The 13,334-nt window shown below is 34.4% G+C and overlaps 1 long non-coding RNA gene across 1 annotated transcript in view; it reads right to left on the bottom strand.

The window, feature by feature from the left end:
• LOC128312843 (uncharacterized) overlaps positions 1–13,334 on the bottom strand; it is a 161,431-nt gene that overhangs the window by 38,904 nt on the left and 109,193 nt on the right. The window contains exon 3 of the long non-coding RNA XR_008292660.1: positions 3,042–3,142. This is a non-coding gene — a long non-coding RNA (uncharacterized LOC128312843). The remainder of the gene's footprint in view (positions 1–3,041; positions 3,143–13,334) is intronic.

Genomic DNA, 13,334 nt, shown 5'->3' with positions numbered 1-13,334 from the left:
CACAGCAGTAAAGTCAGAGAAAAGATGCAGTGAAACAAGTTGACTACTGGAGGAATTGATGGAAGGATGCTATTAAACCCTTCCACTTTTGCTCAAAAACATACCACGTAGGTGATAGGTATTTCAAGTAACTCACAGATTTTCTCTATTGACCTTAACTGGGACCCCTCAACCTTTGACTGGAAAACATTCATTCCTGCTCTGTGACTCAATCCCTACAAATTGCTTAAGGAGGAATTAATGAAAGAATGCTATTTGGGTTAGGTACTACTGGGAAGAGATGGATAACAAATTTATCGATGGCTTTGGGGTCTTCAACAAATTGATATTTTGTCCATTTGTTTTATTTACTGGAAGAATGGAGATGTTACAAGGGTTAGTATAAGGTAAGAAAAGACCTTTGTATATACGCCTTTCATCTGTAGGTTTGAGCCCTTCATTTTGTTGTGGCTTCAAGAAATATTGGGGAAGTTTTATTCAAGGAATATTTTGGTAACTGTTTTGTAGAATTTATCTGAAATTTAATGGGTTGTTTGTTTCCAATGCCACTGGAATTTTTAGCCTACAGAGTGTTGGGTACAAGGCAAGATATATTTATTTGTGGTATGCATCAAATATAATGGAGAAGGCAAAGGGATATACAGGGCAGACACAACTTGATTATTAATAAGTAAGTCCTTGGGAACCACAAGAAATAGTCTCACTGATGTACATTTAAGATTAAAATTCCATTTGCAAAGAAAGTCCCTTGCTATTAAAATTGCAGGTAACATATCACAGAGCTAGAAGGAATGTTTTCCAGTCAAGGACGTAGGGTCACAGTTAAGATCAAAAGGGAAAATCTGTGGGTTATTTGAAATACCTACCATTTGTGTGTAATGCTTATTCAGAAAGGTTGTGCAAAGGTGGCAAGGTTTAATGTGGAAAGAATAGCACCTGTATCTACCAGGAGTCAATGAGCTAGACTCTGTACTAGTGAGCGTGTGCCGTCATAACAAAACATCATGGGCTGAATGACTTAACAGAAATTTATTTCTCACAGTTCTGGAGGCTGGGCCATCCATAATCAAGGTACCTGCAAATTCAGTTTCTGGTGACAGTTATCTCTCTGGTTTGTAGTCAGCCACCTGCCCGCTGTGTTCACATGGCCTTTTTTTGGTGTGTTCATAGGGTGGTATGAATGTCGGGGGAGGGCTTAGTAGGGGTAGGATAAAAGAACTCCCTGGTGTATCTTTTTATAAGGACACTAATCCTACCTGATTAGCGCCAAACTCTCTTGACCTCACTTGACTTTTAATACCTCCTTATAAGTAATATAAATTTAAAACCTCCTATCTCCAAATATAGTTACATTGGGGTTAGAGCATTAAATATATGGATTGGGGGGCACAGTTCAGTGCATTGTGCCCTCTATATTTATAATTAATTCATCTTGAATGTTTAAGGGTAGGACAGAATATTGGACATTTTCCTTCCTTTGAGTATCCTTATTAATCGGAACTCGGAAGTGTTTCTTTGTCTTAGTTTTTCTTCCATAAGAGGGGACAGTCTTTTTTCCAATATCCCTTCTGTTTATAATACCTCCAAAGTCTTTGACAATAGGTGGTTGTTTAGGAAGTGGGCCACGTAACTGTGTGATCTACAGGGACATCTACATTATTTCAGGTTCTGCTTAATTTTTGTTCTGCTAGGTGTTTTAGTTCAGCTATAGGATCTGTTTCCCATTTTAATTCCTGTTCTCCAATTAGGTCTTCAATTCAAGGTTTAACTCCACTGACAAAATGAGATGAAAGGATTCCTGTTATAACGTTACCTCTTTAACTCACAAATGTTGTGAGAAAAATTCTAGTTTATCCTGAATATCTCCTTTAGTTTGATCTTGTCTCTGTTTATATGATTGTATTATGATCCAATTGATCTTTTCTAGAAATGTTTTGGATATGGCTTTTAGGAGACTTTGCTCTATTTTGGGATCTTTTCTTTTCTTTTCTTTTCTTTTCTTTTCTTTTCTTTTCTTTCTTCTTTTTTTTAAATAATCAGGTTTATTGTCAAAAAGGGATCCTGTAGGTCCCTTTCTGGGATAGTCCAATCAGCTTTTGTCATCCTGGATTTAGTATCTTACATTCTGGCCAACATGTGTATATGTTGATATATATAGTTCAGTGTGATGGTTACTTTTATGTGTCTACTTGAGTGGGCTAAGGGATGCCCAGACAGCTGATGAAACTGTAAGAGTGTTTCCAGAAGATACTAGCACTTGAATCTGTAGAATGAATAAAGAGGCTCTGTCCTCACCAAGGTGATGGGCATCATCCAATCCACTGAGGGCCTGAATAGAATAAAAAAGCAGAGGAAGGATGAATTCATCCTCTCTGCCTAAGTTGGAACATCCACTTTCTCCTGTACTCAGACATCAGTGCTTCTGGTTCTCTGGCCTTTGGACTTGGGCCAAGACTTATACATAATTGACCCTCCCATTCTCAGGCCTTTTGACTCTTACCATTAGCTCCTGTGGTTCTCAGGCTTGGTTCAGGCCCCCAACCTGACAGTGGTCATTTCCTACTGCAGACCCCCAAATCTGTGCTTCTCTGAGAGATGGAAAACTGTAATCTCTCTCTGGATCACTACCAAGTTCTCAGGACCCCCAAAAAAATCAAGGAAGAAGGAGAAACACATTTAGTTTTAAAAATGACCCACAGCAAAGTTTGTCCAAGTAGATATAGATCCAGTAAGAATGGCAAACTCACTGGTCTTAGATGCTGGCTTGAAACAACAGGTTTATAGTACCTGTATCTGTGTTTCACTCTGTGATTCTTCTTTTATGACACACAGCACACACAGCACAACACAAAACAGTAACACACACACACACACACACACACACACAAAATAGCAAAAAGGTGTTAAAAGGAATGGCCCGATTCTACCAAGGATGCCAAACAGATAAAAACAAGTAATCAAAACTGAGCACGAAACTGAAAAAAAAATACACAAGAAATTCAATGCAAAGAGAGCAAGTTCCAGATCTGGTGCTGACTTACCACAAGACACAGGGGATGTCTGTGGGTACTGCATTTGGTTGAAAGCTGGGATCCCCAACAATGGCAATGTAGACCACATCCTGCTGGAACCAACAGGAAAACTGTGGAAATAAATGAAAATTATGCAAATGAAAACAATCAAAAGTATTTTTTCAGACCTTACCACAGAAAGGGAGTCAGACACCATCACTTGCATATGAAAGAGACCCATAGGCAAGCAGGAAAGTGTGAGAGTTTCATGGCAGAAAGAGAGAGCTTTAGATATGCTCTAATTGCAGATTGTTGGGATGGGGAAGCTGAATGTGGACTAACTAAAAGGGGGATCTTATGTTATTGGTTAGAGGTGCATGTTTTGCTCTCTCTTGGTTGGTCCTATGATGGCAGCAGGGGAAAAAATTAGATCCACTGAAAGTTATTGACCATCATGGCCACTTGGGGCTGACTGCTGCATAGCTGGTGGTTTGGCTTCTTGCACTGGTTGCTGCAGAGGTCGGAGTTTATTTTTATACATCGTGTGGCCTTGTCAGTTTCTATATTCCGGAGTCTCTCAAGACTTTGGAGATGACTAAAATGTACTTCGTGACTGTTCTGTAATTGTTGCATAACCCTCTGTTCATAATTGATTATGAGAAACAGAATAGACAATGGAACAACTTTTCTCCTGTTCTCTGTTTAAAGCTGAAGAAACTGAAATACAGTAGCATATTTGCCAATGTTCTGTGAACTATCCAGTTCCTCATTGTCAGTGCATATATTAGAGGCATATGTGTTTTCTCCAAGGTAGGAGAGGCCATGAAAATGAGGTCTCTTAAAATACCATGGGAATTGATGCTCAGCATTTTGTGGTAAAGCATATGAAGTAAACTTTAAAAACTTTCAGTAAACTGAGGGAACAACAACAGATTATCTGTAGAAGGTACTTTAAAAACTTATAGGGTCAGAAAGGGTGACTTCCTCGATAGAGAAGGGGAGTATAGAGAAAAGAAAGATGATAAAGTGGTGAGTAGAGGTTTTGCTATGCAGAAGAGAATGTAATTTTTAATTATTAGATGATGCTAGTGCTTAGGCACAATAAAAATAAAATCCAACTTTTAAACTGGTATATTTGAAGACTGAAAAAACAAAAAACAAACCTCTATTCCCTGAGCTCTGTCTCCAGAAGAGAGATGACTATAGCCCCTAAACACTAGAGGATACATTAACTTAAAAGGTACCACATGTTCCAAATATTCCATGCATGAATTGGACATGATGATTGCACAGGGTAGAAAACAAACAAACTTGAAAGTAGGTAATTGCTCAATTAAATAAAAATAGACTATCTTAGTGTTTAATCTTACTAATTTTAACTGCATTCTCATATTTCCTATTCTGTCCCTTATTACAAGAGCAGTGCTCTAACCCCTGAGCTATGAAGCCTATTCTATCCCTTACTAAATAAAGTTTATAAATATACATGGGGCACCTGGGTGGCTCAGTCAGTTAAGTGTCCAACTCTTGATTTTGGCTCAGGACATGATCTCACAGTTCTCAAGATCGAGTCCTATGTCAGGCTCTGTGCTAACAGCGTGGAACCTGCTTGGGATTCTTTCTCTCCCTATTTCTCTGCTCCTCTCCCCTCAAAATAAATAAATAAACTTATAAATATACAAATATGTTTGATATTAGAGAATATTATGTAAGGTATAAAATTACTTTAATATTCCATATTTAATTGCTCTAGGAAGAAAAATTTCCTTTAATATATATATTTACTTGTATCTATATATTCTCTCTATATGTAGAATTAATTTCCTCTGCACCAAAATTCTTGGAATCATTTTGAAGAAGGTAAGTATCTTCTATATTCATTAATTAGTATCATATTCCCCATGACCACATTTTCTCTTCTTTAGATTTATGTCTAAATTCCATTATAAGAAATTCATTTAAGTTTACCCACATAAATATTATCATAATACTTTTAATGTGTTTTTCATGTTATTGCTCTTAGTTAATTGTGCAATTTACAGCATTCTAAGTGATTTTTAAGTTTTAAATAATACTCTTCAGTGCATCAGGAAAACAAAATAGCATTTCTAAAAATATTTTTTTTATGTAAGATTTCTCAGATTCAAATAGAACAAATAATTTAGATTATTATAATACTATTTTTAAAGCTCATTTACATTGTGTGCCATAAAATCCATTTTATTAATTGGTAAATTACTCTCCTAAGTGCTATACGCAACATATATTGAGTAAATGGAAAAATGTATTATTTTATATTAAAAGGTCACTTTTGCTTGATATGATATATAGCTGATCTTGGACTCTACAGGGAAGTATCAAGACCACACGAAGAGTGGTGGAATATTCCTGCTTCATACACAAGAGTTCTTAGTTGTGCCCTGCCACTGTTGAAGGTTAGCTGTCCTCTTCCACTTTTCAGGATTAGATTTCTGGTCCTATCACTCCTAAATCATGTTTTAGTAGAAGATAGTTTTGTGAAACAGAATATAGTTATAAATATTGTAATCAAAGCATGTGATATATGTGTTGTAGTTCAAAAGTGTGCAGCAGTAACTAAAATATTACGAATATTGAAGCAGTAAGGTAAGAAACATCAAATTTAAAGTACATGTACAAACTCCATGAAATAAAGATGATAATTTCCCAGGCAGGTCTAAAGGCCCAACACAAAAGAGTATGACTTTTTAAAGAGATAGTTGACCTTACTGTAATATACAACATATACAAAGTTATTGTATTGATGTACAATATTAATTAGGAAAGTTAAATTAGGGAATGGCTCAAAAGCACTTGTCTGTAATAACTGTGTTGAATGAATCTATAAGTATAAAAAAAGCTGCCATTTTTTGTGGGGTGGGAAATTAGGAAATGGATTTCTTGGACTTCAGGAGTAAAGATGTTGTTTTATAGATTTTTTTTCAGAATTTTCACTAAGCATGTAAATAGGTTCTTATACAAATAGGTTCTTATACATAATGGCTCATCTTAGGAGTGGAGGGAGTCAGGGATGCTTTGGTAGCTTAGAAGGAAGCTTTTGAAATTGCACCATGTGAGGACATTAACTTTGCCACTTAATATAAACTAAGTTATTTTGAAGAGTTTAAGGTGTTTTTTTTTATGCCTCAGTTTCTACCCTGACAAATGGAAAATAAGAATATCCACCCCATAAAGGTTATATTAGGGAAAGTTTAATAACAATATTTAATTTTCTCAGTATTTTCACATAAGCACTTAGATTCTTGATTCTAGTCCTAAGTCATATCTTTTTTAAAAATATTTATTCATTTTTGATGGGGGGAAGGGGTAGAAAAAGAGGGGGGAAGAGGATGTGAAGTGGGTTCTGTGCTGACACCAGAGAGCCTGATGTGGGGCTTGAACTCAGGAATGTGAGGTCATGACCCAGTCAGATGCTTAACCAACTGAGCCACCAGGTGCCCCGTAACTTTTATCTTAATACATGTTTTGATAGCAGCCAGCACTGTGGAACAGAATACAAACACAAAAAATGTAATCCCATATGTGTATGTATATATATAAAAATGTAAAGTAATATAATCATATCACATATACATACACTTATAGTGTATAAGCATGTTATATAGTAAATGTATAGTAGAAGTATAGTTATATAGTATAGTATAAAATAAGTATGTACATTTAAACTTAATCTGCACATAATCTCCTCCTCAAGCTTGCTACACATAAATTCCATTAATAGGAAATTTATTTAACATGAGTCTATATATTAGTTTCCTGGAACTGTTGTAATAAAATACTATAAACTGAGTGGCTTAAAAAATGGAAATTTATGGGTGTCTGGGTGACTCAGTCAGTTAAGAGTCCAACTTCCGCTCAGGTCATGATTTCTAGGTTCATGAGTTCCAGCCCCATGTTGGGCTCTGTGCTGACAGCTCAGAGCCTGGGGCCTGCTTCAGATTCTGTCTCCCTCTCTCTGCTCCTCCCCTACTCGCAATCTGTGTGTGTCTCTCTCTCAAAAATAAACATTAAAAATAATTAAACACTGGAAATTTATTGTCACACAGTTCTGGAGACTGGGTCTGAAATCGGGGTATCAGCAGGGTTGGTTCCTTATCAGGGTAGTGAGGTAGACACTGACCCATGCCTGTTTTCCTAGTTTCTGTTAGCCTTAGGCATTCCTTGGCTTACAGATGATGTCTGCTATGTGTCTTCACCTCAGTTTCCCTCTGTCAATGTCTACCTTTGTGTCCAAATTTCCCCTGTAATGAAACCAGTATCAGGATAGACCTACCTAACAACTTCATCTTTTCTTGATCATCTCCAAAGACCCTTTTTTATATTAAGCTCATAGATTTGTATGGGGATTTAGGCTCTCTTTTGGGGGACACAATTCAACATATAACACTCCATATAAATATTAGCACTTTTGCAATTACATAAATGCTTTATATATAAGATTTTGGTTATATTTACATTTTCATAAAGTTTTCCTTACTCTGTATCTGCATTTCAATCTAAATGATGCAAACATGATATAAATATCTTTATATAGGTTCACTTGGTTGAAAAGAAAAGCAAGTAGAGACATGTAGCAACACATACATTTTATTATTTGTTTGGTTTAGTATTTAAATTAAGGTTTTAAATTATTGTATAACATGGTAAAGAAAGGTTACCTGTTCACTACTACAACAAAGGTTCACATTCTAATCCCTATACTTGCCTGGCATATCTGATAATTCAAGGAATAATGCCTGACATGCACTTCAAATTATTACATTCATGTTAGTTGAATCAGAAGGACTACAAGTAAAAATAAAATCTGTTAGGTTGAAGGTTGCAATAACTTTCAAAAGATCATGCATTACAGAAAGCAAAGACCTGAAAGAGATACTAGAGGCTATGAATCCATGGACCATAAATAAAATATCCTTTATAGTTAAGTAGCTATCTTTCTTAAGATCAAAATTTTTCTTCAGTTTTGGGAAAGAATCAAGGTCCCAAATAATTCAATTTTGTCAGTGTTCTGACCCCAAATAATTACAAAATGAAACAAGACTGAGAATTCAGAGAAAAGGAAATCATATACCTCCAGTGAAGCTTAAGGAACATCTATCAAAGTCATACAAATAAACTACATTTGCTTTTGGGGGAAATAGGAAATGAATTTTATCTAAAATCACATATTTCTTTCACTTTTTTTAAAGAGAGAGTGAGAGAGAGAGAAAGACCGCATGTGTGTGTGCATGCGAGTGGGGAAAGGGCAGAGGGAGAGGGAGAGAGAGAATCTTAAGCAGGCTCCATGCCCAGGACTGAGGCTGACATGGGGCTTGAGCCTGAGATCATGACCTGAGCCAAAATCCAGAGTTGGCTGCTTAACCGACTGAGTCATCCAGGTGCCCCTAATACTGTATATTTCACATATAGAGTAATAATGGAAAATAAGGAAAATACATTTTATCTAACATTGTATATTTCACATGTAGAATAATAAAAAAATAACAATGGAAAAACCAAATTATCTAGATGTACATTTTATGAACATGCTATATGAATAAAACATGGAAAAAGTTCATAGCTCTTTTTATAAACCTGTGTGTTGTTATTTTTATATCAGAGAAGTTCAAATAAAGAAAATCTCAAATGTCAACTAGTCCAAAGTAACCAAGAGAAACATTTTATGGACTCCAATGTATCATTTCTTCCCCACAATCTCATCTTTAAAAAACTTCTTCAAATACCTTTTTAAGAGCATCACAAACTATGGTCAGAAGTATCTATATTTTTATCAGAAAAAACAGTTAAGACTGAAGGGTACAGTGTGGGGGTATAATTTCAGAGATAGGGCAGTTCTGAGCCATGCAGAATATAAAGTATGGCTGTATGTATTGGTGACTTAGGTGGACTAACGATGCAGAACACTGAAATTTGTTTTTTGTAATTTTTTCTTGTTTTTTAAGGAAAAATATTTTAGAGTAGTTTTAGGTTCACAGCAAAATTGAGAGGAATGTACACAGATGTCCCATGTGCCCCTTGCTCCCACATATACATAGACTCTCCCATTATACATGTCCCCAGTCAGGATGGTACATTTGTTACAATGCCTTTTATCATGTCACCCAAAGTCCATAGTTAACATTAGTGTTCACTCTTGATGGTGTACATTTTATGGTTTTAGACAATATATAATCACGTGTATAGACCATTATGGTATCACCACAGAGAGTATTTTCACTGACCTAAAAATTGTCTGTTCTCCACCTATTCATCCTTCCCCCTCAAACCCTGGCATCCACTTATCTTTTTATTGTCTCTATAGTTTCAGGTTTTCCAAAGTGTCATATAGTTGGGATCATAAAGTATATAGCCTTTTCAGATTGGCTTCTTTCACTTACTAATACGCATTTAAGATTCTTCCATGTCTTTGCATGTATGGCATGATAGCTCATTTCTTTTTAGCACAGATGAATATTTTATTGTCTGGATGTACCAGTTTGTATACCCATTCAGCTACTGAAGAGCATATTTGTAAAAGACCAAAACCAGATTGACATTGTGTAGTATGTATCTTAGTTTGGGGTGTGTTAAAGTAGATCCTGAGTCAAGAAGTCTTTTGTAAGGTAAATTCAGGAAATACTATGATGGAGTAAAAAAAAAAGCAGCAAAGAGAAAGGAAACAAGCTAATTAAAAGTATAACAAGGTTTCCCCTATGGTAATTAGGCTCAATCCTGCTGGGGACTCTCTCAGAAACTTTTGAAACAGCTCAGATTCGTTCCTGGAGGGGTGAGGAAGAGAAAAATTACTTACCGATCCCTACCCCTTAGTGACTAATCCCTAAAACATTAATATCTTCCACTTTCCATCTGTCCTACACAAGTCCTGCATAGCTTCCTTAGCCAGAAATTCTTAGGTGGAGTAACACAGAAGGTACTGAGTATGTAAGGGAAGTGTCTAAAGATGAACCCTGGAGTAGAAAAAGGGAATTTGGTCAGCGGATTGTCACAGTGTGTCATAGTATGAGAGTTATCTGTTACTTGTGAGGTGGTGAATATTACTCAGCCGTCAAAAAGAATGAAACCTTGCCATTTGCAATGAAGTGGATGGAACTAGAATGTATTATAGTAAGCGAAGTCAATCAGAGAAACACAAATACCATATGATTTCACTCATGTGGAATTTATGAAACAAAATAGATGAACATATGGGAAGGGGCAGGGGAGAGATGAGAGGGAAACAAACCACAAAAGACTCTTAATAATAGAGAATGAACTGAAGGGTTAATGGAGGGAGTTGGGTGGGAGATGGGCAAGACAGGTAATGGATATTAAGGAGGACATTTGTTGTGATGAGCACTATGTGTTGTATGTAAGTGATGAATCACTGAATTCTACTCCTGAAACTAATATTGCATTGTATGTTAACTAAGTAAAATTTAAATAAAAAACATTTAAAATCATCTGGGCACAAACTTTTAACTTGATATGTTTCTAATGACATGAAATACCATTTCATTGTGGCAATTTTGTAAAACTTAGAATACAGTATAGAAGTACCAAAAGTCACATCAACTCCACCACTGAGAAATAACTAATACTGTAAGTCTATAAATTTATAAAGCAATATAAATTTATAAAGCATTGTTTTTAATAAAGCAATGTTTTATAAAGCAATGTTTTTAATAATCCTGCATTTAATGTTTCCTAGTTTTTAATAATCATGTTTGCCAGAATAATTTTATAAGTACTTATTTACATTAATCACTCAGCCTTGAAGTCCATAAATTACATATGCACACACACAAATATCACTTACTAAAAAATATCTAGCTTTGTTTTTCTCCTTCCAACCTCATTTAAAATTTATTCTTGACATGCTTATACATATTGTTTTACATATATCCTATTAAAATGACAAGCTTCTTTAGAAAATATGTTATATGCTTTTATATCCTTACTATTGAGAGACTAAATTCCTCTGGAATCAAAATTTAAACTGACACAATGTTAAAATGTTACAATCTGCCTTTACGGTAGTCTATACACATATGTACCCACACACATCTAAAATTTGCCTAAAATCAACAGGTTTACTTGACAAATAAACAGGTGACTGACTCAGAATAGGTAAAAGAACTTTATTCAGAAAGTCTGCTTTAAATATAGTAGACTACAAAAGCAATTAGCTTAAAGGTTGTCAAGTCAGAAATTCACATTCAAGCCATACTAAATATCAAACTTTAACCTAACTAAAAGGCTTATAATTTCATAAGTTTCACACATACACACATTCATTCACTCTGAGTCACTATTTCTCAACTTCACCCATTATACCCCAGCACACTGGTCACAGAATGATAACTGCTTGTCTGTCAGATTTCCATCAAAATATCTTTGTTTTACATGTTGGAAATCTAATGTAATTTTAAGATTCTTAACTTTTATAAGGCTCTAGTCATATGACTTCTTTATAGCTTAAAAATGCATTATCTGTGAACTAAAAGATTTCAAATATGAAACACTAATGGAAAATTTCAATAACATTGCAATTAGTCTCAGTTTTCTGAAGTGACCCAAAAAGAGGGGTTAATATCACAAAATATACTTTTTGTTGATAAATTGGATACATTTTCAGGTCCCTGCAAGCTGTATTCCTGGCTGAAATTTGCATGCCATATTTTTCTACAGTGTAAAGCTTTAAGTTAGTGAAAGGAAGAAACTAAGAACCTTCAGGCATACTCATCAATTACATAAGACTTACAGGTTTATGAGTACCGTAGTAATTTTCTACTTAAATAATCTTTAAAGAGAGAAATTGCTTAAAGAATACGAATATTTACTGAAGGTTGATATTTTTAAAAAATGAAACATAAACTCAAAAATATCCAAATAGTGAAATGCAATGTAAAAAAATATTTTCAAAAAATTACCCCAGAAATAAATGTTTTATAAAAATTCTAAAAAAGAAAAACATGGTTTATATCCCATACCTGAGTTTTGACAAAATGTAAACATATCACGTATAATGTGACTGTGCTACTACAAAAAGTACTGTAATAGAAATGTGTATATGTTTTTTAAATTAGTTATTATTAGGGCAGTTTCTTAAAAAATGGAAATCACTTGACAACTCCATGTTACCCAAACAGGAAAAATCTATGCTTCTTAAGATGCTTTTTTATTATTATTTTTATGTAAGGTCCATAAAAGAAAAAAAAAGAATGCACAGTATAAGACAGAATGTGAGGATTTCCTTTGGTAGTATAATGATATTTTAATGATAAAGGTAAAAGCCCAGGTTGAAGCCTGATGCTTTGTCCTGCTTGGTCTGACCCATGATTCATCTAGCCTAATAGTAAACACTTAGGAATATATAGAAGGTTTTCATATGAATTTTTTTTGTGCCTACTGTACAAGCAGAATTATAGACAGTTGGTTTCCAAAACAGTCAGGAAGTACCAGGAAGGTTAAAAGAACCATTGAGAGGAAGATCTCAAGTTCCTATGAGTCCTGAGGAAGCTTTATACCATCAGGCCATTCAATCAGCTGTTTTTGAACGTGCAGGGATTTTAGGGTTAGCTAAGCTTCCATCTCTGCCTGGAGTATTTTGTTATATTGTCCATTCTTTATAGAATTTTCTGGGAAGATAAGCTCCTTTATTACATTATTACATTATCCTTTATCCTTTATTACATTAAGGAAACTTAAATCTTTTCATTTTTTATCAATATCTTTCAATTAATTACCATTATCTTAACAGTCATGGGAATCTATAACAGATATGTAATTCTTATCTCATAGCTGATATATCATTACTGTTACATATCCTTTTTACAACATTCTGTTCTATGCATTTTTGATGTTGTCTTTCTTTTAATACATTTTAGTATTAGTATTAGATTAAGATTAGGATGTATCCTAATTAGGATGTCATATTCCAAAATGTTTTCAACTATAAGTGCCTTGATTTTAACTTTGTATGTCATTTTCTTAACCCTCTTCAAATACCTTTTTACTCCTTTAAATTTCTTTAATCCAATAACAGAAAACAAGTTTAATTTGGATTCCAGATATTTAGATATTTGACACAAAAATAAACTCACAATGGATGAAAGACCTAAATGTAAGACAGGAAGCCTTCAAATTATAATTCTTGATTTGTTTGTCATCTATTGATGCTCATAAACCACTTTTACTTTATTTATTCCTTCAATTCTTTTGCTATTTTTATGGTGAAAATGATCCATTTAAAAAGCTGATATTAATGTTTTTATATTTTAATTTAATCTAATTTTTATTCAAGAG

The sequence above is a fragment of the Acinonyx jubatus genome, chromosome F2 (assembly GCF_027475565.1).
Source record: "Acinonyx jubatus isolate Ajub_Pintada_27869175 chromosome F2, VMU_Ajub_asm_v1.0, whole genome shotgun sequence".
NCBI lineage: Eukaryota > Metazoa > Chordata > Mammalia > Carnivora > Felidae > Acinonyx > Acinonyx jubatus.
This window is presented reverse-complemented; position numbering and strand designations above follow the sequence as displayed.